We start from the raw sequence: 27445 nt of genomic DNA on the forward strand, positions 1-27445 counted from the left end.
TAATGTAATGGATACAGGTTCTGGATACCATTTTCTTAAGATTTTAACCAATTTCTTTCCTGTAAGTTTTTGAAGCTATGTCAGTTATATTAATGTTTGCTCTGACATAATATGAAGTGGAAATCATTTTGACAGTAGATGGATATTACAGTAGGTGGCGTTGCACTCTGCTGTGTAATTTTTGTCAAGTGTTGGTGGTCAGTGGCTTCCTGGTTTTTTGATCTACATCACATATACTTATGAAGGATTGCAGCTTTTATTATGTCTTTGCCCTTGTAATTATAACATCTATAAATATATACTCTTTGTCTGCAAATTTTATGAAGTGTAGTGTCTTGTGCCTGATATAGTCTTCATAACTACCGTAGATGCATGGTTTTATATTTTCTGTTATAGCCTCAGTGGTTGTAGAAGAAATTGCTGACACTTGGGATGGAACACTTCTTTTCTTTTTTTTATATTAGTTCCTTCAGCCTGATCACTGTAAACAAGCATGGATCGTATCATTTGAAATTCAAACCTTATTTGTTTTCATTTTATCTGCTTCCACAATTTTCACTTCTCCTTTTATCGGTTTGTGACTTTATTTTCAAAGGAGTTGCAGCCTTCTACTTATCATATTCTGTAATACAGGTTCTCAACTGACTCAAGCTTCATGCTTGTCACCATTTGCATGATGATTACACCCGCCATGATAGTCGTCTTTGGATCTTTGCCATTTGGAAATTGTGAAGACCCATCACAACAAAGTGGAACTGGACCAAACATTTTCACATCACTGTCTTTGAAGAGCCAGACATTTGGGTGGTATAGCAGCTTTGTGACCTAAAGTAGTGTAGTGGAAAAGATGATGAGGAGTACTTTGTTGTTTCTTTCTTAGCCTGGTACAAATACAACTATGAAGAGAGAAGAAGGAAATGACTTCTCTTAGCATTAATATCTCTATACTGTTTGTTGTTAAAAAAAATTTAAAAAAAGCACCATAAAAGATGTCAGCAACAGTTTGTAAAGTATTAAAGCTAACATTCTTTTTTTAGAAGTTGTTGTTAAAAAGTGATTAGGTGCAACTACATTTGATGTGTTACTGGTATTTGATAATAGTCAGTTGATTGAATCAGAATTTTCCAGTTAAGTTACCATTTCAAATGTGAATAGCTTTTATTACTGATTTGCATAAAAACTCTCTGATCTGGCAATCTGTACTGTGCAGAAGGTATTTCAAAGCACTTTGTATGCATAATGTTTTTGTGTTATATCACTGTTCTGGATTGATGTCATGCCTTAGTATTTGCAAATCTGGAGCTACCTTAACATTCCAAAAGAAATCAGGAGAAACATCACAAACAATTTTGTACCTTTACTGTTGTAGTGCAGTGTTGTTAACAGCTAGTAGTTGTCACACATTGCAAAATATTGGTTACCTGGTCATTTCAGAAGATAGTTGTTACTTCATGATTTTATTTTCCAAATTTTATAAAAATTAAATACTTCTTCATTGCTGTCAAGAACACCAGGATTCCTGAATGATGCTTCTCTGAGTGTTGATCTACCTTAACTGAATTTTGAACTGCCACTCCATTTCAACAGAACAATTGGTTCAGTTGGAGTTTATCCTTCGTGCATTGCTTTTTGCGAAAGCCGTCAATCTTCTCTATTATTTGTCATTACCCTGTTGGAATATCCAGTCTTATTTCTAAAATATTAACATTACAATATCTGAAGTTGACAAATCACATAACTTTCAAACCTGATATTATTGTGTTTGGATCATTATCACAGGGATGTAGTGAAGTTTGTGATACTACTGTTCAGCTCTGACCAGTTGCATCATTCTCTTTGAAATGAAGATTGTGCCAGCATGCGCACCTGTGGCTTAGCCTGAGGTCTACATTAGGTTGGAATACAATAGTTTGATTATGAGTTGCTGAAACCAGTGCGTGTACTATGACATCGAGGTATTTTCGGAAAATGGATGTTTTGCGATGATTGGGCAATAGCTTAGTCTAAGGTTTAAGTTAGATTAGGTCATTGCTCAGTTATGAGTTGACAACGCCACAAAATGTGTTGTGACAATCTTTTTTATATGCTTGTGCATACTTTGGTTGTAGTTACATTCCCAGTGAGAAACCCATATTTTCCCTTTAGCTGTAGTCTGACATTTTCAAATTCTTAATGTGTTGCCCAAAACCCTCATATTTCTGTGGGTCCTGATACTTTGATAATCATACTATACAGTACTTCCCTATTCTTACTCATTCTGTTATGGTGTTTGCTTGGTTTTCATTGTTAAAATTGCGATGTAGAATTATTTTTTTTTCTCCCCAATCAAGAACGAAGTGAAACTGTCGAAGGTGTTCATTGTTATAAATATCTTCATTTTGCCTACTGCAGTTTGTATCAATCCATTTCCTTTGGTTAGAGATATGTTTTGTGTGCTACATTTTGTATGTGTCACCTCTGTCATCATTCATCTATGTTTTGTACCTTGTTTAGCCAAACAGAAAGATTGATGGTACTGGGGAGATGTTTCAGCAAAATGTACAGTCTTCTATAATATTTATACAGTGTCTCAACGAGTTTCTCTTAGGTGTCTTCACCACATAAATTCTGTGGCTAGAACGTGATTGGATATTACAGTAGACAACAACTTGCCAAGGCATGCAAATTAAAATATGTATAAGTAACCTACATGCTTTGTGAATGTTTTATTAACCTTCTGTGCTATAATAGTTAAAGGGACTGAATTAACTTACTAACCTGTGTTGATTGCTCATTGATATGTATGCCTTTGTTTCTGTGTTGTATATGAAACTGAAAACAGCTGTTTTGTATCATGAAACTGAAATTCATTATTAAGTACAGTAAATGCTAAATAATGTGAGGGCGCTTCGGAACATTTCTGCACTTTCATTTCTATGAAATTTATTTATATTACTTATTTTTGTAACCTTCAGAAGCAAGTTGCTTTTCTTTTCATAAAATGCTGGTGGATAAAAGCACATTTTTAGAAGATCACTATTTGCTTCAGAAAAGAACTCTGTTGATTTGGGTATTATTCCTGATGCTCTGATTGTCGTAGGAAAATCTGCCTTGTGTACCTTCTTTCAGCAGAGCAAACAAGTTAAAGTCAGGGATCACCAATAACACTTCATGTTTAATATTAATTCAAAATCATCAATACGTATTAAAATCATTATGAGGTTCTTATGAAATACATAAAATTTTCCACCAAAATGCAACTACAGATGAAAAAAATTGACCTAAAATACCATTAGTACCATTCCTTATATGACAAAAAAAATATAGCTATTTTTATGAAATGAATCTCCAAAATTACATAGACTAACACAATTGACAAACCATATTACAAGTATTTTGAGAGACGTACATTAAAATTAGTCCCTTGGAGCAGACTACATTCTCAAGGAATTATTAAAATCGTTGAGAGACTCGACCATGACAAAACTGTTCCACTTTGTGTGCTAGAAAAGCAAGTGCTGATAAGTATAAATATTAGTGAACTGTCAGTTTAATAATTCGTGGTTGCAGATTTATGATATGAGTTATTTACGAAATAAAACTGATAGAAGCCAACCTCGGTGAAGATAAGTTTGGGTTCTGGAGAAATCAAGGAACATGGAAGGCCCTGTGTCTTGTCTTAGAAGATTGACCAAAGTACTGTAAACCTAAAATTACAGTATTTCTATATTTAGAGAATGCTCTTACAATGTTGACTTGAATACAAACTGTAAAATTCTGAACATAACAGGATAAAATACAGGGAACAAAAGTTATCTGCAACTTGCACAGAAATCAGATTGCAGGTCCAAGAGTCGAATGACATGAAAGGGAAGTAGTGACTGAGAAGGGTTGTAATGAAGACTAATTCAGTCTGTACATGAGCAACCAGTGGGGAAGTCAAGGAAAAGTTTTGAAGGGTGACTAAAGTCCAGGAAGGAGGAGGAAAAAAAAGGGAAAAACTTTTGAGGTTTGCTGATAACATTGTAATTCTCTGAGACACAGGAAAACTTGGAAGAGCAGTTGAACAGAATGCATAGTGTCTTGAAAAGAGGGGGCAAGACGAATATCAACAAAACTAAAATGAAAGTAATGAAATTTCATTGAATTAAATCAACTGATCTGATAGAATTGGATTAGGAAATGACACACTAAAAATAGACGAGTTGATGATTTTTGTTATAACTGATGATGGACACAGTAGGCAGGATATAAAATGCAGAGTGGCAGTAACAAGAAAAGTGTTTCTGAAAAAAAAAGGAATTTGTTAACATGTCACATAAATTTAAGTGTGAGGAAGTCTTTTCCGAAGAGATTTGTTTGGAAATGTAGCCTTCGCAGAAGGTGTGTATGTGCTCTGATGGAAGATGTTGGATTGGGATGAGTCAAAAGCCTCTCATTGACAGTAGAATCTCTACACTACTCTCCATCGGTTCATATTATTAGCTCAGATGAAAATCTGGTGGACACTGATAGGTGGGCGTCAACCTATGGACGTCAGCAGCAAAGTGTTGTCACGAAGACAACTGCAGCTTGCGTGCTCCATGTAGCTCGGACATGGAACAACCTTGTATGGTAAACATTTCTGGCACATGGCTTAGTTAAATCATGAGCTAATGTGACAGTCCGGCATGGCCATGCCAAGAACAGGCCAGGTGGGAAGTGTTCCGCAGTAATGGGAGCATGAACGTCTGGGAGTGAACCCCTTCTGACGATGGTGGATGTTTGACACTCATCTGATCAGTGTTGTGGGTGGATCCCCTGCCAGCTGCTCCTGTCAAGATGATGGTGATGAGGCAGCAATCTCTCAAAGCAAGCACACGCTGTGATGGACACCAATTCTGACTAATCAATTTGATGGCCTACCTTGCTGGACAGCCGGTATTTGTTCGTACCAAAGCAGGTGTCTTGTATGATGCATGCCAAAGTGTCCCTGGTTTTAGTGATTAGCCAGGCACTGATCAGTAGATGGGCGGTCGCTATAGCATAATGCTGTGCCAGCGTATTGTGGCAAGTGATATTTTTTTGGCATCAGGCACTCTTTCCTAGGCTTGTACTGTTTGACCTTGTACGTAAGTGGAACATATATGCTAAGCTGTTGAGAGAAGAAGAGTATAAAAGCTTTCGAAATGTGATGCTAACAGAATATTGAAAATAGTCATGTAGATCGAATAACTAATGATGTGGTACTGAATCGAATTGGGGGGGGGGGGGAAATTTGTGGCACAGCTTGACCAAAAGAAGGTTTGAATAAATGATTGGGCACATTCTGAGGCATCAGGGAATGGTAGTTTGGTAATAGGAGTGAGTGTGTTGGGGGAGGGGGGGGGGTTAAAAATAGTTGTGCAAAACCAAAACTCGAATACATTAACCAGGTTCAAATGAATGTTGGTTGCAGCAGTTAGACTGAGATGAAGAGGCTTGCACAGAATAGAGTAGCATAGAGCACTGCATCAAATCAATCGTCGGACTGAAACCCAGAACAGCAATGTCACATGCCAGAATTGCAACAACCGTGAAATCTTAAATACTTTCACAATGTTAAGACTACACCTGGTCCTTTAGCGTAATTTATTTAGTTCATAGCTGGAGCACATCAGAAGTGTGACTGGGGCTTGATGCTTTGAGGTTCCTTCATGAGTGTCCTTACTGGATTCGAGGCTCACATGAGTTCTTAAGTTCTCCCAATTGCACATGAGAAATTAGATGCTAAGGAAGACATCAGTAGTTTTTTACCTTTTTCAAAGGATAGTGTAGTTTCAAGTTGTGAATTATGGCATGCTCAGATACTAAAGTCACACTTTTTACACCAATGTGAAGTGACATAATATGGGGGATCACATGCTAATATCCTCCAGAGGTTAAACCACCACTGGTAAAATTAATACAACAATTCCTACCAAGAATTGCCTCTTTCAGGGTGTAAACAAAAGTGTGAGAATCAACATTGCTGTTTGATATTATGACTCCATTTGAAAGTTTCATCTTTTCTATTAAATGTGCCATCATATTGTAACTTTCTCTCCAGTCTACTGTAATTGGTGCTGACATAACTTAGAAAATGTGAACTTCCCTTCTACTATGACTTTTTAACACGGCATTCCTAGTGCAGATCTCGGCCACAAAGTTCTCCATCTATTCAGTAAATTATAATGTTGCTCTCAAACTTGTGGCCACTTTTATTTCAGTCAGATAGTGGAAGGAAACTGTTTATTGTTATGTACTTGTAATTGTCATCAGTGTCATATAGTGGAGGCAATTGTAATCTATTCTGACACTCAAAACTGCAACTTTGAGTTTTCATTTATCTTGAACTGGGCAAAGGCTGCTTCTTTAAATTTTTTTATAATGTGAATGGATGTTCCAAATGTTCTGCATCCCTTAAAGTAATACACCTACATCTTCTTCTATGCGCTACATGTCACTGGTCGGTGTGTAGCACAGGATACGTGTACCAGGTTTATTCCCTCCTACCCATTCCAGTTTCTGATATTAACATGATTGTCATTACACGAGATGCCTGGTGAAGAAAGTACACGTTCCATGACTCTTTTTTGCAATGCGAGGCTTCAGAATCTTGTGAGTAAGGCTCTGTGCAATGTGTGTTTCTCTTGTAGCATCTCAGACTGCCATATTGTGAGCGTTTCTGTGAAAATCATGCTGCTAAGCAAACCCACAATGAAACATATAGTTCTTCTCTGAATCATCTCCTCCTCATCTGTTAATCCTGCAGGGTAAAACAGGCAAACTGTGCTTATATTTACATTTACGCATGTCCTATTTTATGGAAGTGGAAACTGCCTACATACCAAGTGTATGTATTAAAAGTATATCACTAGTACATTTTTGCACTAGCAATTCTCCTTAGTATCTATAATGTCTTCCTCAGCTATGTACATAAGATCATGAAAAGTTATTAATTATTACTAACCATGACAAGTTACTCATTTCAGAAAGGCATTAAACACAATTCTGCAGTGTTATCTAATGAACAAAATAAGGGCACATGGAATATCAGATCTACTGTGTGACTGGTTTGAAGAGTTTCTAGTGGACAGAATACAGTATGTCATTTTGAATGAAGAGGTGTCTTCAGAAGTAAAAGTAACTTTGGATGTGCCCCAAGAGATTGTTATAGGACCATTACTTTTCACAATATATGTAAATGACATAATAGATGATGTCAGAAATTCTGTGACTCTTTTCATGAATGACACTGTTGTAGACAGAGAAGTCGCAATGCTGGAAAATTGTAGAGAAATACTGGAGGAGCTACAGAGGATCCACACTTGGTGCAGGGAGTGGCAATTGACCCTCAGCATAAACAAGTGTAATATAATGTGTGTACATAGAGAGAAATATCCTTTACCGTTTGATTACACAAGTGCAGAACAATCACTAAAAGCGGTGACTTCCAAGTGTCACATAGATTCTCGGCCAACTCCAGATGTTCTGCATCATGATGTGGATTATTGTTATATTGCTGAAAACATACCTACCTAGAAGAGTCAGCCAATGTATTGCTTCTTCCTCTTATGTATATTTCATGAAGAGACCTTGAAGATAAAATTAGGTACATTCAAGCCCTCACAGAGGCTTACCAGCAATCATTCTTCCTGCAAACCATACATGATTGGAACAGGAAAAGGGAGTAGTGGTACTGGTACATAAATTACCCTCCACCACACACCAAAAGGTGCCTTGAAGAGTGTAGATGTAACTATATTATGAAAAGGATAGTTTCTACTCACTGTATAGCAGAGATGCTGAGTCGCAGATAGGTACAACAAAAATACTCTCACAAAATGGGGTTTCGGCCAACAAATCCTTTGTCAGAAACACACACACACAACAAACCATAGTCTCTAGCAGCTGTGATGTTGTGTGTGTGTGTGTGTGTGTGTGTGTGTGTGTGTGTGTGTGTTTTAGACAAAGGCCTCCTAGGCCGAAAGCTTATTTTGTGACAGTCTTTATGTTGAGCCTATGTGTGGCTCAGGAGCTCCATTATATGGTGAGTAGCAACTATCCTTAATTCATAATATTGTTACATTCCATCCTGTATTTTCCATAGATGTAGATGTACAGGGCTACTTAGAGGATTTTACTGCATAACCAAATATGGTGCTGAAGTTCTTGAGGCACTGGTCTCCGTTTGTAGAAGCTTGGTGTATATATGCAGACTGAAGTGACGAATGAAAATTTGCACCAAGCTGGACAAATTTTCATTTGTTACTTCTGTCTGCGTATATAAATCATAGATGTTTGAGGCTTGAAAAGGTCTCTGGAACAATACGGTTTCGTTTGAAGAGACACCTGTGATGATTTATACCATTTTCCAGTTATCTTAGGTTGAGGTAACAGTTGTTTCTCTAAACCTAATAAACATGTAAATGGTGCCTCTAAGAGTGCCATGGTCTATTTTCAGTCTTGTCTTGTCTTGTCTTGTCCTTGTCCTTTTGCGTTGTTGTTGATGGAATTTTGAACCCTAATCTTCCTTCAGTTCTTTTTTTGTCCTATTTCATTCCCACTTCCTCCCCCCCCCCTCCCACCTCTCCCCCCTCCCCCCTCCCCCCCACCCCCAAATGAACTTTCCTTCAATAAATAAAATCTAAAAACTGCTGGAAATATCTTCTTAACAGGAAATTTTACGGAGTTCAGGATTTAAGCATCCCTAAAGTAAAATTTTAAAGATCATGAATACAAAACAGGCTGTATTTCACAAAAGCTGATTGTATAATGAAGAATTGGTATGTCATTAAAAATGTGAATCAATAAAAATTTACTTTATGGTACCAATGTATATAAAGCAACATTTTATTGTAAAAATTATGGTTGTAGAATTGACAAGCATGCATAATACATGTACAGGCATTTGATGTCTCTACCTTGTGTTTTAATTTTGCTAAACAGTCATTACTAACAGGAAATGTGAAATAGTCAAGCTTTCTAGTTATTAAGCCAAATAAAGTTACATTTTCAGATTTTAATTATATATGATATGAGTGATATGTATTAGAGGAATATCATAAAGTCTTGTCATAATTTCCATGAAAGTAAGGGAAAATACTGCATAAACTCTTGAGGATGAGAAAGTATTTTGGAAACAGATCAGACTGACATAAGATCATAGAACTGCTTCACCTCTGTATGGAACTTGCTACTTTAGAGTACTAAAATGTGACAACGCATGGACATTTGTAATGAAAATTTGACAAGAAGTTGAATGTAATAAAGAAAGTACAAGACTACCTTGGTTAGAAGATCTTTTAGCTGGAGTAATTTGAGACAGAATTTTTTATATACTTTATCGCAGCAATTGTTTTAAATTGTTGATTTAGGCTTTAAGATGTGAAACCATCTGATGTTTTATTTATCATTCAGCCCTCAGTAAAGTCTGCATGGTGCAGCCACGAAGTTAAAACCACCTACAAAACAAGCAATTATCTCATTTTACAGTTACAAAATTCTGTCACAGCATTGTGGCGATGTTTTCTGGGGTATAAAGTTAGGCACATGTCCACAGTATCCTTCAGCCAGTCTTAGATTACTGTATTGATGTAGTACACTGTATTATCAATGTTAGAGAGAAGGAAAGTTTCTACTCACCATATAGCGGAGGTGCTGAGCCGCTGTAGGCACGACAAAAAGATTCACACAATTATACCTTTTGGCCAGGTTAGTACAGCAACATGAGTTAATCTTGATGTGGATCTACAGCCACAGCATTAATTTGTCATATACAGGGTGAACCAGAACTCCACCAACAAACTTTTAGAGTATTGACCAGACGAGGTAAAAAAGTCTGACAAGTGTGCTCTAAAATGTATAACTTAAAAAGCTATGAGCACTTGTTCATCATTGAAACACATCTATTCTATCGAACAAGTGCTTGTAGCTCCTAAGGTATTCATTTTAGAGCCAATGTTAGACTTCTTTAGTGGTTTATACTACCACCTCTGAAAGTTTCAGTGGACTTCTGCTTCACTTTGTCTATAATTTGATTATAAAGCTGAATGGCTTATTTTAAAGAGCTTTTATTATGGGTTTGCCATTTTCTTGATTGGTTAGACCTTGTTGTCCGTTTATTGCAATCTTTTGTCAATTTATTTCTCCCTCTGTGCTCTTTAAATAATTTGTGTTGTGTTTTCAGAATTATCTTTTAAACGACTGTTTCTTTACTGCTGTATGAATCATCAAAATTAGAATATTACTTCTGCACATTTTACGATGGGTGTTTGCACTACAACATGCAGATTAGTCCATTGTTACCACACCACGTCCTTCCTATTTTAACATAATCTGGTTTGAGGGAGACTCTCCTCATCTGCCCCCACGCCAGTGAAGGGAAAGGCGATTACTGTATTCTAATTTGGAACCAGGGAAGACCCCAGAGGATGTGGATAGCTATAGACCTGTCTGACCTACCAATCACTTATGCAAGTAAGCCAATGACTGAGCTGGAACCGCAAGATGAAGAGCCTCTTCTCTGACTCACTTTGTGGAGTTTGGGAGAGATGGTGTGTTAGTGATCACCTACTCTGCCTACAGTCTGCCACCTGAATGGCTTTTACCCATTGCCAACATCTTGTCGTCATCATTTTTAACTTCTTTCACTTGCATAAAGCTTGTGACATCACATGGTGCCACCATCTCTCACCGTCTTTATGTGAGTGGGACTTCTCTGGCCACCACCTGATCTTCATCCGAAATTTTCTCTGTCTTTGGTACTTCAGAGTCAAAGTCAGTAATTACTACAATGAGTCCCACATGCAGAAAACTCAAGTCCCATAAGGCATTAGTGTGGAGTCACAGAGGGAATGGAATCTGTAGTCTCACCATTCTAATATGTTGATGACAACTACATGGTGTCATAAGGGAAGTAGAATATTGAACATGTACACATAGCTTCCAGTTCACTTGTACCAAAACTTGCATCATGCATTTTGATTGATCGATGTAGTAGAACAGTTCATCTGCACTCATCATCTACCTACATTATGAATTGCTTATGTGCCCAAGAAAAACAGCCAGTCAGGAATTCCAGTATCAGCCCAGTTCAGACTTTTGCTTGCTTAATCTCAATCATCTGGCTATGTTGCACATCCCCACAAATTTGCTTAGATCTTTCTCATGACCCAAAGGATCTGATAAGGCCTCGGTTGTTTACCAGTTGTTCCTCTCAGTGCTTAGTAATTACTCCAATTCAGATGTCATTTATAAGGGTCACTCAAGATTTGAAGACTGGACAGACTACATCTTTATGGCAGAACTGGTGATGATCATGTATGCCCTTCACTGCATTTGCACCCAGTCACATGAATATTTTCTGTTTTGGACTGACTCCAGTAGCTGCCTACAGCATCCAGTAGTATCACCCATATAACACCTCCTAGAACTCAATCACAGTAGGAAGAGAGTAGCATTCCTCTGCCCTCCCCCCCCCCCTCCCCCCGCCCTCCCTAGTCAACCCCTGGGATCCCAAAGAATGAACTTGAGGATTGGGTTGCCAAAGGGACTCTGGAAATAAAGGTACCAGGGTCTGACATGCAGATAACATTATATCACAAACTCTTAGCAGCATTGAACCCACAGTGGAGTGTCTCGGCCACAGTCTGCAAGTTTCAAACTGTAAGAGTTTCTGTGACTGTGTGTCAGTCTTCCTTTCGAACATCAGATTTCACAACTGATGTTAAAGCAAACTTCAGTTCTTGCAAATGTGGTGGAATTGTCATCTAATGGCAAATATAACACATTTGACAATAAATTTCTACCAAGTCACGGTTGAGAGGGAACGTGACAGGTCCAAGGTAGTTTAACTTAGGCTTAAATCTTCTCTGCTGTTTTCATTCCACTGTAGTTTTCTCTCTGTCACTTACATCATGTCTGCCACATATGAGAGCCAGAGTGACTTAGTTTCCTTCTGCTGACAACATTGGTGGCGTCAGTCTATATAATTACCGACCTATTTCTCCGCCATCTAATGCAAAACAAAGATATAACTTATTTTTTGTTGCCTGCTGTCACCTCGTCCCTTCACATTCTGTTATTAGTAATTGTGTATAATTTATAATTATCCTCTTTACATATTAAAATGAATTTTTATTTACACCTGTGCGTAAACTATTGTGAAACTGGTGTTTACGGAACGTCATAGGTATCTATGAATTGGCTTACTGCAAATGATTTCAGTTGTTCATATCTTCATAATTATTGTAGTACATTTGTGTGATGAAAAATGTTACTGATGTGTGTTATTTGATCAATTTAACTTGTATGCTCTAAGCAAAATAATATTGCACTTAAAAATACTTAATCTGTTTTCACAAAGGTCAGAGTTTACATTTCTTCCACCATCCTGAGTAGATTATCTGTAATTTCCCAAAACTACTTCATGTATATTTTCAGATGGTTCCTTCAGCTGGACTGCAACTGATTCCTTACCCCCATACATATTCACCCCAGTCAGTGTTCCATTTAATAAGCTTGATGATGTCTGCCTGAGAAACTGAGTCAGTATCCTTCCATTATAAGGGAGATGGTGAGCTCAGGAGAATGATGAGACATTACTGTCATCCTCTATAGATCTTGGGACATGATTTTCTTGTAAAAGAAATACATTGCAATTGTGTATTGCAATTTGGCAGGGTGTTGTAGCTATTGCTTTCATTATTAACCGTTACTGAGAGTCCTCTTAGGCTTTGTGTAGTATGCATTACTTATGAGAAATGTTTTAGGTGCCATTTTAAACATACTTATTATATTAATCTTTCTCATGCCTGTAGATAGTTTATTATAAAATTGTTTTCCTTGATAGAAAATATTGTTTTGAGTTTTTATTTCTTTTTCTTTGTTCCATGATTGAATATAGAACTATTAGAGAAATACTTAGTAATGTTTTCCCTAATATGCACAACAGATTGTAGATTACTCACACTCTGCAATTTCAAATACATGAAACGAAGGAAAGGTGGCCATTCGTCTATAGCTAACTGATAGACTACTACTGATAGCACATAGAAACACCCAACAGAAACTATTTAAACTAGCTTTCAAGCTCTTGCTTTTGCCCTTTCTCTTGTACATGTGCCCACAGACACTCAAAACGCACACATCAGTGGCTGCACCGAGACTGACGGTTGATTGACAGCAATTGCATAGGCAGGTGCAAGCGGGAAGGGCGTAATGGGATAGTGTGAGGCAGACCTTTCTACGGATGACACAGTGGCTTCACAACAAGACAAAAGAAATTAAAAGGGTACAGCGCATGAGAGATAAGGAGAGGAAGGTGAAGATGAGGGAGACAAAGAGGAAAGTGAGAAAGGGAGAAGAGTGGAAAAGGAGGAAGGGGGGGAGGGAGTGAAGACCATTTGATGGGGGAAGAGTGTGGGAGAAGACAGTACGTAATCTGATTGGGGAAGAAGTGGTGTGGACAGAAGAGAGAAGGGGAAAGAAAGTGAGGCAGTGGGAAACAGATTAGCAATTGTTGAGAGTAGGGGATATGCCAGAGACAGAATTCCCACCAGTGTAGTTCAGAGTAACTAGCGCTGGAAGGGAGTATCCAAATGGCCCACATAGTGAAGCACCTGTAGAAGCCATTTCTGCTTTTATGTGCAGCATGTTCAGCAACTGGGGTGGTTCAGTTTGCAGTTTATCACAGTTGATGGTGACCATTCATTTGAGTAGACAGTTGGTTACTTGTCTTGTGCATATAGAATGCTTACAGTCATTGCAGCATAACATATATAAAATGACTGCATTCACACATGGCCCTGCCTTTTGTAAGGTAGAAAATGCCTGTCACTGGAATGTGGTAGGAGGTGGTGGGTGGCTGTGTGGGATAGGTCTTCCACCTGGGTCAACCACAAGGAAATGACCTAAGGGGTGCAGGATTCAGGAGCAGGATTGGACTAGGGATGGACAAGGACATTCTGTAAGTTGGATGAGCAGAACACAACTTTGGGTGATGTGGGTAGGATACCCGTCATCTCGGGGCACAACAAAAGGCAGTTGAAGTCTTTGTGAAGGATATGGTGGAGCTTTACAAGGCCAGGGTAATACTGGGTCAGAGGAGTTTGATCTGTGGCTGGTTAACAAATTTACTGGTGTCAGAGATGGAGATGGCAAGGGAGACCTGTTCATGTATGAGCTGGATAGGACATTGTCAGTCAGTAAAGGCTCTGGTAAGATTATCAGTAAATTTCAACAACTGCTTTCTGCTGCAGGTACAGCCCGACATGTGGTGCAGCTGTAAGGAAGAGTCTTTTTGACATGGAATGGGTGACAGCTGTGAAAGTGGAGGTACTGTTGGTGGATGGTGTGCTTGATATGGGCAGACATATTTGTGGAGCTATCTGAGATGCAGAGATCAATTTTGAAGAAGGTTGCTCATTGAGTTGAGAAGAAAGAGGTGAAGCAGATTTGGCAGTGGTTGTTGAGGTTATGGAGGAAAGAGCAAAAATTCTCTCTGCTATAGAACCAGATCATGAAAATGTCATCAATGAATCTGAACCACACAAGGGATTTTAGGTGTTGACTGGAGATGGATTCCTCCAGATGACACATAAATAAGTTGGCGTAGGATGTTGTCATGTGGATAGCCGTGGCAGTAATACAGATTTATTTATAGGTTTGCTCTTGGAAATGAAGTAATTGTGGGTCAAGGTGTGGTTTCGTAGGAGAACTAGGAAAGAGGTGGTGGATTTAGTATTAGGAGGATGGTGTGACAGGTAGGATCACAAGGCCACAGGCATGCGAATTGTCAGTACACGAGGATGTCACATCCACAGTGAGCAACAAGGAGTCTAATGGTAATATTGCAGGTACTGTCGAAAGGTGGTGAAGGGAGTGAGCATTGTCCTTAATGTGAGATGGTTGTTTACGGAGAATAGCTTGGGGGTTTTGTTCAACAAAGGCAGAGGCTCATTCATAATGGGATGACCAGTTGGGAGACCTATGGAGATGGTTTGTGGAATCGGTGAAAGGTAGAAGTGCAAAGGGTTGCTGGTATGAGGAGGGAGATGGATTCAGGTGACAGGTTTTAGGATGGACCTAAGGCTTTAAGGAGCTGCTGGAGGCCATGTTGGAATTATGCAGTGGCATCTTGATTCTAAGGATTGTATGCAGAGGTGTTGGAAAGTTGGAGCAGACTCTCAGCCACATAGTCACTATGTTTCATGACCACTGCCTTGGAGCCTTTATCTGTGGGAAAGAGGATAAGGTCTTGACTGGTTTTCAGGTTACAGATGGGGTGTTCCCTGATAGTGATGTTGGACTCACTGGGGAGGGATCTAGCAAAGGAAGGTGAGATCAAATTAGAAGTGACGAATTCCTGACAGAGGAGGTTGGAACTGTTTTCAATAACGTTCTACATTGGTTTTGATTTGCTGTTGTCAGTGGTTTGTGTGACCAAGAAAGTTTTCCACTATTAATAACTGCTTTGCAGTATTCTGTGATTGATACAGCTGATGTATTTTAGCTTGAATGAAAGAAATTTAGAAGTTTTTAAAAGAGAGAGGACAAATATAATAGCGCAGTTAAGAATTATCACATTTACAAATAAAAAACAGACTGAAGAATGTTGATATACTGGTGATTGTGTGTCATCTTGCCAGTTCTGCATTCTTGTCAGCAGTATTTTATGTTCCATTTTTGATGGCTGTGATGCCAAGACTTGTAGACATAACAAAATGACTCCATATGTTGCCTTGCAGAAAGAGCAACTTTATGTGCGACATTTTCAACATGACAGAAATTAAACTTGAAGACAATGTTACATAATCATCAATGCAACAACAAAATCTTAAGTTTATTGTAACTTCTTTCAGCTCGTACATTATAAGTGAAGAAATGATAGTTCCATGATGGAATAGGAATGAACAAAATGTAGGCCCAGAGTCAGTGCCCGAGTAAGTGGTCTGTGAAGTGCGTACAGTGTTCACCCCCCATGTATCATATGTAGGGACTTTACTTCATGGATACATGTGGTCACCCATGGGCATCTTATAGAGACAGTGATAAAATATTACTTCCTAGTTAACTCGGTGAGTCCTTTGCACTTTGAAGAACAGATTGCTACTGCATATATAGATTTACTGTTAAAAAAGGTGTGAATATTGTTCATTTATTCCTAGTTCTCACTTGCCTAGGAATTCTGAAAATGCTTTGTATCAGATTTATTTATGGTGCACGCTGCATATATAATCCTCATACCAATGTCTTTTCTAGGATTAAATCATTGAACTGACAGCAGTCTACAATTGAATCCCTTTGTAGAGTAGTGCTTTTGGTGTGAGTTCCGCTTGTTTTGGGGATTTTTGTGTTCCTGATTTTATGAATGCTGGTGCTCATGCTCCATGTGCTTCTCATCATTTAATTCCTTTGTAATATTCCTGGTTGAGCTTTCTCATGGTTTTTGTGGAACCATTTTGCTCTCAAGTTGCCGAAGCATAATTCTAGAACTGAAAGGCCAGTCAGAACAATTTCTACACTTTTTTATTTGGGTTTAATGTTACATAAACATATCCTTAGGAACAAACTCGTTTTTAGTGGTAAGGAATTGCTTACATGTAGTATCTCAAATCGATCAAACTGTTGCTTACAAGACTAGCATAATATGCTTACTACCTGAGCCTCCATCTTACTCTGTTACTCGCTCCTGTGAAAGGGAACGCGTTATGCAGATCTTGGTGCCTCTCACGTCCATCTAGAAAAGATAACCTGAAGATGCCTAAATAAGGCGAAATGCGTTGTTGAAAAATAAAAAACTAAAATTGCCACCACGACTGTTTTTAACCAACACTGTTAAGCACTGGTTTGCTGTATGCCACATATGGACTGAAAGACTTAAAAGACTCTTAACCACTCATTGTATTGAGCGTCATTGTGTTGGTATGCTCCAATGCAGTACTACAATGCTGTTAAAAGTAATCATACTTTTACTGTCATATCTCTGCTTTTCTAGTGTTAACATGTAATTAATACAGGTAATAACTTATTTTTCTTCACAAAGTGTATGCGTTTTTGATCATCAGAAAATATCATTGACAAATGCTCCTACTGAGTTTCTAAATAGGCCAGGTTCTGGTGCAGATTGTCAGCAAGATCAGAGACTAAAAAGTCCAGTGTCTTTTTTGAACATTGACGCAAGAAAATAAATGCCATAATTCCATGTTGTGTATTGACTGTCATGAATCTGACGAAATACACCACTTGCTCAAGAGCACAAATGGGAAACAAGTAGATGTCAGCAACTACACTGGTGAGCGAAACTTCAGGACTTTGGCATGATATGTTGCTGCCAAGTAACATAGCGTAAAGAAACTTGGACCATACATGGAAAGAACTGCTGCAGTATAGTCCTGAAAGTAACTGAAAAAAATTCGTGACGAGATGAACAGAAATGACATTTTCATTCAAAGACGATAGTCACACTTAAGTCACTCAATATCGTGATGGTGGTTCCCTGGATGTTACAGAAGGAGGGACTTGGTTCTTCATAGGGTGTGTGATCATCACTGTTCTCAGCGCATGTTCTGTATGATACTCCCATGCTGGCCACAAGGTTGGTAAGGATTTCTTATGATAGGGCAGTCCATTCCTCCACCAGTGCAGTTGTCACCTGGCTGGAAGGTCGATGGTGCGTGTGGGCATGCTGCAGTGCATCTCCCCAATGCATCCCGTAATGCTCAATGGGATTTAAGTCAGGGGAACGAGCAGGTCTGTCCATTTGCTGAATATCTTGTCGTTTCAAGAGCTCCTCCTCTTGAGTTGTTCAGCGCAGTTACATTTTATCATCCATGAATACATGCCTGAAAAGACATACACTGGGAAGGAGTAAAGTGTCACACTAATTAACAAAATGTTCTGGGTTATTACACCATGGTTGAATGGATTTCACCTTAAAACCAATGTTTCATCCCCATCTGTGGAGGGCATTTTCAAGGGTGATTATAGCTTCTTTGAATGTCCAATTCGCATCCTGGCTCACTACTGACGACAACAAAATTCTGCTTCTGCACAGTGGCATGACAGCACACGGTTTGAATGTGTGATCATAATTGGCCGTTGTTAACAGCCATCATTCGCTGTTGCCATCACCCTATATTGGAAATTTGGTACACATCTTTAGCACTGCATTGCAGATTCACTTTTACTCTCTCCTCTTTCCTATTGAAATTCTGAGTGTGTTTTACAATCCCTGTGGCCTCTCTGTATAACTTTCATGGTATCCACATGTGGCAACCAGTGCTAGAGTCCTATTAAAATGAATGTGGTGGTCTCCTGGCTGCAAACCATGTTCCGCAACAGATTATCTGTCGATCTCCCCTCTTCTGCAGTTGTCCTTGTGCTCATCTAGTCATTTTTTGACAATTCTTTTTGTAGTATCCACATGCAAGTCACCACAACTACACAGAATCCTATAAATTCTTGCTTTTTCCAGTGATTGGTGAGCATCCTTGGCTGATTTTAGTTTATCTTCTGGGTGGGTTTGTAGGTTACTGCGATGTTCCTCTTTTTCAAGATTTTTCCTGTGCTGTTAATAATGCCCTTAAAGTAAGGCAGGAAAATGTTTGATTTCACCGCCGCTTGAGCATCGCTATGATTTCTACATGGTGGTCTAGTGCTCTTTTCACCCCCGCGAATGAATAACCATTCTTGAGCAGTGCATTGGTGAGAAGTCTCAATTCTGCATCAAGCAGCTCTGGTTCAGAGATGTACCATGTTCTATCCACCAACGTTTTTATGATGCCCTGCTTTTGTTCTGGGTGGTGGTTCAAATCTCATTGTAGATAAGTCTGCGTGCACGGATTTTCGGTAAACCGTATGACCCAAGATACCGCCTTCTTTCTTGAAAACAAGCACATCAGGAAAATGCAATCTTCTGCCTGCAGGAAGAAACTGCAGTGTTTTCACAAGCATCTCAATGGGATCAATCCGAAGATTCAGTTTACCATAGAGGAGGAGGCTGGTGGAAGATTGTGTTTTCTTGATGTGCTAGTTGTCAAGAAAGAAGATGGATCTTGGACTATGTGGTTTACCAAAAATCCACACACACCGACAGTTACCCACACAGGGTTTCAAACCACCACCTACAATGAACGGGAGGCATAATAAAAACGTTGGCAGATAGAGCATGGAACCTCTCTGAACCAGAGCTGCTTGATGCAGAATTGAAGCATCTCACCAATGCATTGCTAAAGAATGGTTATTCCTTCAACGAGGTGAAAATAGTGTTAAGACCACTGTGTAGAAAATATAACAATGCTCAAGGAAAAATCTTGAAAGAGCAGAACATTGCGGTAATGTACAAACCCACCTCGAAGATTGATTACCTAAAATCAGCCAAGGATGCTCGCTAGTCGCTCGAAAAAGCAGGAATTTATAGGTTTCTGTGTAGCTGTGGGAAGGTGTACGTGGGTACTAAAAAAAGAGCAGATAAGCAGAAGGGCAATTGCAGAAGAGGGAAAATTGACAGATCATCTGTTGGGGAACATGCTATGCAGCCAGGTGACGACGACATTCATTTTGCTAGGAGTCAGTTACTGGCAGCCACAAGTACTTACCATGAAAGGTTATACAGAGAGGCCATAGAGATTGTGAAACACCCCCAAAATTTCAGTAGGGAGGAGAAGGGCATGAAATTGAATGACATCTGGAGCCCAGTGCCGAAGATGATGTGTACCAGTCTTCCACAGCAGCAGTGATAGTAGCAGTGTACGATGGCAGTCAACAACGGCCAATTGTGGTAGTGCATTCAAAACGTGCCATCACGCCACTGCGCGGAAGCACGTGGAAGTGGAATTTTGCTGTAATCTATAGCGAGCCAGGGTGTGAATCGGGCATTCAAAGAAGCTACGATCTCCCTTGAAAATGTGCTCCACAGATGGGGATGAAATGTTGGGTTTTAAGGTGAAATCCATTGGACCAAGGCATAATAGCCCAGAATATTTTATTTCTTGTGATATTTACAGCAGTGGAAGTTTAAATTTTTGAATCAGTGTCATAATAACATTTACCAGTGAGTGTGCTGTGTTCAAAGACTGGGGGTGAGTATGTCCATGATACATTGTGCCTCCCTATACCATAGTACATGGACCACCAAAACAGTTGTTTGACAATGCTGGATGTATGCTCACACGGGGAGAGGCGAGAACACACAGTGCACTCAGGAACATTGTGGACCAAATTTGTTTTGGTGGTCCAAGTGATGTGGTGTGCTGAGGAACATGTTTTTATGGACTCTTGATTGCAAATCTTTGAACATGGGGCACTTGGCGGTCAGTGTTATTAGGACACAGTACTGCTTCCCTGTGGGTTTCTTTTCAGGAGCGCATTCGGTGCTGACTTTATTTTTCTGGATGAACAGCGCAGGTGGAGAAGCTCTGCGAAAAAGAGGATATTTGGCAAAAGGACAGACCTGCTCATTCCCCTGACTAAAATCCCATGGAACATGTGCGGGATGTGTCGGGCAGATGCATTGCGACACACCCAATGATCATCCAGCCAGGTGTCAACTGTGCAGCTGGAGGAATGGAACACCCTACCACAAGAAATCCTTACCAACCTTGTGGCCAGCCTGGGAGTTGCAGAAAATGCATTCCTAATTGCAGTGATCACACACCCTATTAAGAACTGAGTCCCACTTCTGTAATGTCCATGAGACCACCATGAAAAACAGTGACTTAAGTATTATTAAATCCCATCGAGGGTCTGTTGGGGAGATGTATTGCAGCACATTTGTGTGCACCAATGACCACCCAACACTTGTCAAATGCACTGGTAGATGAATGGAATGCCCTAACACAAAAAACTCCCTATCAACCCTGTGGGAAGTATGAGAGCATGTTGCACAGCATGGATTGCCGTGTGTGGTTATCATACCACCTGCTAAAAACTATTTCTCGCCATTTGTAGTGTCGAATTGTCATTATTGTCTTCAATAAAAGTGTCATTTCTGTTTGTCTCATTGTATATTCCTTTCGGTTATTTTCTGTACTATATTATAGCAGCTTTCTCTACGTACAGTTCATTTTCATATGGCTATGTTACTTGGCAGTTGCACATAATGAGTTACTTTTTTCCTATAGTTTTGCACACCAGTCTGTATCTGGCTATGAATTTGAATAGGTAGAACAATTTAAACATTTGGAATTTGAGTGTGACTCAAAGCAGTGATACCTCTTACAAAATTAAATTGCGACAAGTGGCAACTAACCTGTCTTGAGGAACCAATCTCACACCGGTAAATTAATCATCTATAAAACAATAATAAGACCTGTTTCCACTCTTGCCTCAGAAACTTGCCCACCAATAGTAACATACTGGAAGCCTTTGAGAGGGCGCAACTTCAGAGGGTCGTTGGTTCCCACAGAGGAGGAGGAAGGGGAAGAAGACGAGATAGCAATGAACTTTATACCCTTTGTAAAGACCCACTGATTAGAAGGGTAGTAAAGTTTGTGATGATGTGGACATGTGGCACTGATGGATGATATGGAGGTACTGAAGAAGATATTAACTGAACACTGCAGGGGACAAACGCGGGCTCGAGGACCGAAAACCGTGTGAATAGCTACTGAGAATGGGAGATGGGAACTTGAAAGCAGTGTTGTAAAATCGAGGCATATTGCGGAAAATGGGGGGGGGGGGGGGGGGGGGGGGGGGGAAGGACCGCAGTGGATTCTAGAAAAGTACGAGGAGGAGGTGGAACCCTTTGCGTGTTAGTGGTTGGCTGTACAACTGACATCGTGGAGAGAGGAGACGCAAGCGGCGGGCGGGTACCAGTGTCTGGTTCTGGGTCCCGAAGGCGGCGGCCTTGCGTTGAGGCCTCGCTCAAGTCCGCCTCAGACGCACGGCGGGTGACGTGGCGGGGCTACAGAGCGATGGAGAGGCGCTCTACAATCGAGAACAGTAAACCGTCACCGTCTTTGCGGCTGGACGTGAAAAAAAAAAATGCCGGAAAATCGTAAATAAACCGGCTCGCGTACTGAATTTCGCTCGCTTCTCCTATTTCAGATCTCGAACCGCACGCAGGTTACTTCCCCTTAAACCGGGAAAAAGAAAATCAACAAATTGACAGTATCTCAACACGCTTTAGGTCGAATGCAACGTAACTTCGTCAAGGTGTAGACTACATGAAACCGTATAAATACGAGTACACGATTTAATTAGATAAAAATTTTGTTAAAAATACGTCAATATGGAATGTGAGTTCCTCGAACAGTAATACAGCACATACAGCGTTGTGTGGTTGTGTTAATAATGCTGCGTGGGATGTGCGTACAAGGCGGCTTACTCTCTGCTCGTAGCTACTCTTGACGCATCCGGGGTCATGTTATGTTAGGACGATGGCGGCGGGCAACAACACACTACCAGAAACATCTCGAACATCTTCTATGCGAGTCGGATCCGGAGATCGAGCTTGACACCCAACGAGCCGAATTATTTACGTCTACATATATCGTGCGCAAGTTATTGTGAAGTGCATGTCACAGGGTAAATTGTACCAACATTAACGACTGTTCTGTCCCATTCCGTTCATGTAAGGGACGACACAAAAAATACTACTATCCCTGTGTTTCAGTAGGCGTTTGTACATGCGATCATATGGATTATTTTTACAGTGTCGAACATCTGTCTTTGATCTAGGAAGGCAGAATCTACCTCTTCACCTGCATCTAATACTTGCAAGATGATAAGTGTGAAAAGTTAGCTGTGGTTCACCGAAATGGCTTACTGAACCTGTGTTGGTACTTTGAGAGAAATTAAGTTTCTCTGGGTACGTCGTGATGTTACAGCTTAGATTGTTCGCTGTCTACCTTCTTTAAAGTCTGTTACTGTGAAAACTGCGAAGTTGCACCGTGATTTTGGAGTCCATGTTAAATTGTAGGCGCCCCCTATAAATGACTAGCAGAGTCAGTTCAGAGGTCTGAGGTACGCGATGGAATACGATTTCCAATAGGACCATGCCTGGTAAACCAGTATGCTGTTCAAACCAGCCTCTGGGTTAGTGACAGTTTCACATTAGGCTAAATACAACACGTGTCGCATAAGTAATAAAGATCTAAGCCTACACGAGAATAAAAAATATTATCTCTGTGCAGTTGTCTGGCAACGTGGAAAGACATAGAAAGCGTGGTATCCACCAATAGGTTGCGCCCACCCTACTCGATTTCCCCCCTGCCCCTCCCCCAAAACACACACACACACACACACACACACACACACACACACACACACTCCCCCCATGCTTATCGTATAAAGGGATCTGTACCTCAAACGTCTCTTGGTTCTTTTATATCTTAACTGGGGCTACTCCATGGTGAGACTGGTCCTTCGTTTGCAGTATACATTTTGATGAACACTGTCTCGTAACACAAGTGGTGCGAAGGCCACGAGAAGTCAGACAGTTACAGTATCCCACATCCAAAAAAATGGTTCAAATGGCTCTGAGCACTATGGGACTCAACTGCTGAGGCCATTAGTCCCCTAGAACTTAGAACTAGTTAAACCTAACTAACCTAAGGACATCACAAACATCCATGCCCGAGGCAGGATTCGAACCTGCGACCGTAGCGGTCTTGCGGTTCCAGACTGCAGCGCCTTTAACCGCACGGCCACTTCGGCCGGCTATCCCACATCCAGGCACATCATTGTGCCAGTTGGACATAACCATAAGCGCTAACGCGGTAATCAGCGCATGTTAAAGAAATCCTAGTAAAAGACAAACACACATAGTACACAAATTAAAAACAAAAAAAAAATTGAAAGAATAATAGGAAGGCTGCGGACTTTCACAGTGTGGGCGTATTGAAGAAAACTTTCCACGGATTCATCCGGATCCCATTGCGACTGATCATCCACGATAGTTACCAGCTTCAGGCCTGCAGTGTTCTGCGCATTATATTCGATGATATCATTGTCTGTTCCGTGTAGTGCATAGCACGGGAATATTATTGAGAGCCGTCGTACATCTTGGCCGATTGTGGATCCTGAACTGTTCGAGGAGTTTACAGTAGACAATGAGGTGCCACCGACGTTTAACCACATGGCCGTCTCTGTCTGAATTCGCACTCCTTCCAATGCGCTAATGATTCTCCGTTCAGTCAGTCGTGTAAATTATGCATCGAAGACAGCTTCTATCATTATCGCAACACAAGCTACCATCCTACTCCCAAAGACGCAACTTTCCGCCACGCAGAGATGATGCAAGCTAAAGGTTTGTATAGGGACAGCTTAAAACACAAACAGGTTTACAGCGCCACTGGTTTGGATGTCGTGGTTTCGTGCAACAGTGCTATGCTATAAACGCAGCGGACTTATTTACCTGTTGCTTTTTGTTTTCCTTAGTTATAGTCATTTCTACGATTTTACTCTTTATATTCGGACACCAGTATAATTAACATACGAAGTATTGTGATAGGCTGTGAGTAAATTTGTGAATGAGTTGAATACTGATTGTCACACAAGTACAATGACATCAGCCGTAACACAATATGAACATGTTGGTATGCTACACAGTCGCCCAAGTTTCGGATACTCTGTAAAACAGAATAAAAAATGTTTTCGCATAATTTTGTCTACGTGGTAAAGTGTTACGGCAGGATACTTGTAGTTATGGGCATGGACGTATTTGCTTGAATCGCTGTAGATGTAAGCACCGTACCGAGGAAATCCCGCGCCCCTGGCAAAATGTGAAAGCTGCGGCCCCCCCCCCCTCCACCTCTGTGTAAAACTGCCTCTCTGCAATTTTTTAATGCAGATTTGGCAAATTTTGTAAGACGTTTGAGCAATAGGAGCGACGACTAATGACAGCATACGATTGTGTAGCTGCCTATACCCAAAACAACTCCCGTAATCTTTGTTAATCCTCGACAGGAGTTTGTTCTTGATCTTTCTATGGACAGAGCAGATCGTACCAACCAAAACTAGGGATAAGCATAAAGACTGGAGGGGCAGGTTAATTCATCGTGTTTGCTTGCTTTCTCTATACTCGCGACTCACTCGTGATCTTGGGAGAAATCAAAAGCCTCCAAATAGTGTATTTACTGCAGGACCGACTAGTTGCTCTTTCAAATCGTACAATAGCGTAGCGAAGTAACAGCAAGAACTTCGTTGTTGAAGATGAACGAGTTGCCTAGGCTGCAGCTGTATGAATCAAGTGCTCTATGTCCACATAAACTATGTTTGCCGTAGACGTCCGTTCAGTATTAGTCATTTCTTTATTATGCTGCTCGAAGGAAGTGACACTGTGACAACAGCGTGGGTATAAACTCACGGGCCGAGGGAAAAAGATTTCTTCTCGTAGGCAAAAAATAGGAAGAGAGGGATAGAACAACCCACATACCTCTCCAAGTTATCTCTTGAACTGGTTTTTATCGGCCCTCCCTATGCCTGTGCCTGCGCCCTCGTCTGGGACCCATCTCGCCACCCCGTCGGTACGACCCTGTTCCAAATACATCTAGTGATGACGTAGTATTCCGAAATCGATCTTTTATGTTGTGTGAATAATCAACGTCCGGAAGTTTGCAGTCTTTCACATAATAAAACAGTAGCCGCTGCGTCCCTCCGAGATGCCATCGTCAATAAAGGAGGACGTACAATTTGGTCATTATTCATCACCTGTGCAGCATTCTCATTCCTGACAGTCTCCTGGAAACCACGGAGAAAGAGAACGTACGTACGTACGTACGTACGTACTTGTGTGTGTGTGTGTGTGTGTGTGTGTGTGTGTGTGTGTCCTGCTGAAACACACTGCGTTGGTGAGGCGGGACCTATGCACACGGTAGCAGGCTGGTTAGGCTGGTAGCGGCGTGAGAACCGGCAGGCCGTGAAGTCTGGCATCGATGCAGGACAGCTGTGTTCGCTCGCTCGCTGCGTTGCGCGCTGCCCGGCCCGGCGCGGTGCGTTATCTGCAGCTCGGCGTTGGCGCGCTGCTCGCGGCCGATGGCTGATAGACAGTATGGGGGGGGGGGGGTCGCCCCATTACGTAAGGCGCTGGCTGTATCGTCTGCCAGCTACCAGGCGTGTTAACGCGTTGTTGACTGCGGGCAAGATACGCCGGCCCGCCCCACTCCGTCACGCCGCTGGTTCAGCTGCTGCAGAGCGCCCTCTGTTGGCTGCTACCAGACTCCAGGCAAGCTGCTCTCCCGATCTGAACCCACAGTTGCATTTCACCGGCGGAATACAGTTATCGATCTCACGTAACGGGCATTAGCCCTTTTGTGTGATAGGTCGTGCCGTCTGGTTGGTCTTACATCATGTCCACGAAGATATTCGTGAAAGGAGTGCTTCTTTTCTCCTTGCGCCTCGAGTGCGGAGGCGGTTAAATTTATGTACCAATTGTAGCAGATGCTACGAAGCCCGCGGCTTCAGCCAACACACAGCACTGCTTATACAGTGTGGTCAGAAATAGCCTGGGGAGCTTGTAAGGGTGTTGCAGGCTAGGTTTCGTTGAGGGGTAATTGTTACGAAAAAAATTCCGTACGTTGCACCGTAACCGACTTAACTCGCACTGAAGTTAGCCAATCGGGCCGCAGCGCGCGCGCATTGGAGCGGTCTCCCAGAGACAGTGGCGCCAAACTTGTTCTCGTTTGGTTTCCCCAAACTGGACAAACCCTTTTGCTAACCTAGCTTACATTTATCACTTCCAAAAAAAGGCACTCTGTAATTGGTGGTAACTCGGTGACCCACACGTCTGTGCATTACAGTGTTTCAGCGCGTGCAGGTGCATGAACCAGCGCTCGCAACAACCAGATTGGCTAACGTCAGTGCTAATTAAATCAGAAACGCGCTACGTATCGATTTTTTTTTTCCTAGCAATTATTTTTCGGCACAATCTTCCCCTGCAATAGTCTTACAAGCTTTTCAGACTTTGATCGCCTTGTATATTCTGGGGAAAATAACCGTTAACAGTTTTCAACTTGAGATTATAACACCTATTTAGGATTATGTGCTCATAATTTTGCAGTATCTGTAAAACACTGTAAATAATAAATTCTTGACATAAAAAGCGTTTATTTTCGGACCTTTCGAGAATAAGTGCGATGTAATTCTAGTTTGTTAAATCACATTGTACGTGTTGCAAATTGCGTCAAAAGTTTTATTTAGTGTGTGTTCCACAGTGCTGTGCTCTTCATTATTACGAGCCGGATGAGTAATCTCGATCGACTTTATCTGCTTCACATTGTTAACAAAGCACGCCAGATATCGTTTGCCGGTGCACATGAGCGGCTAAAGCATTCCTCTAAAATTATTTTTTATGTTTAAAAAGGTTTATTCTAAAAAAAATAGTGATGCTCCCACATTCTTACATTTCTTTTTGTAACTAACAATAGTTGCTCACTTTTATGAAATTTATTATTATTATTTTCGATTATTCCGTTTTAAGAGAGCGACTGAACTTGAGTAGTCATGATTTCGTCTTCTTTCT

General features: G+C 40.8%; 1 protein-coding gene across 4 annotated transcripts in view; it reads left to right on the forward strand.

Annotated features, from left to right (window-relative positions):
- Positions 1–27445, forward strand: part of LOC126484374 (myocyte-specific enhancer factor 2) — an 890132-nt gene that overhangs the window by 1335 nt on the left and 861352 nt on the right. The window lies entirely within an intron of this gene.

This window comes from Schistocerca serialis, chromosome 6, assembly GCF_023864345.2.
Source record: "Schistocerca serialis cubense isolate TAMUIC-IGC-003099 chromosome 6, iqSchSeri2.2, whole genome shotgun sequence".
Taxonomy (NCBI): domain Eukaryota; kingdom Metazoa; phylum Arthropoda; class Insecta; order Orthoptera; family Acrididae; genus Schistocerca; species Schistocerca serialis.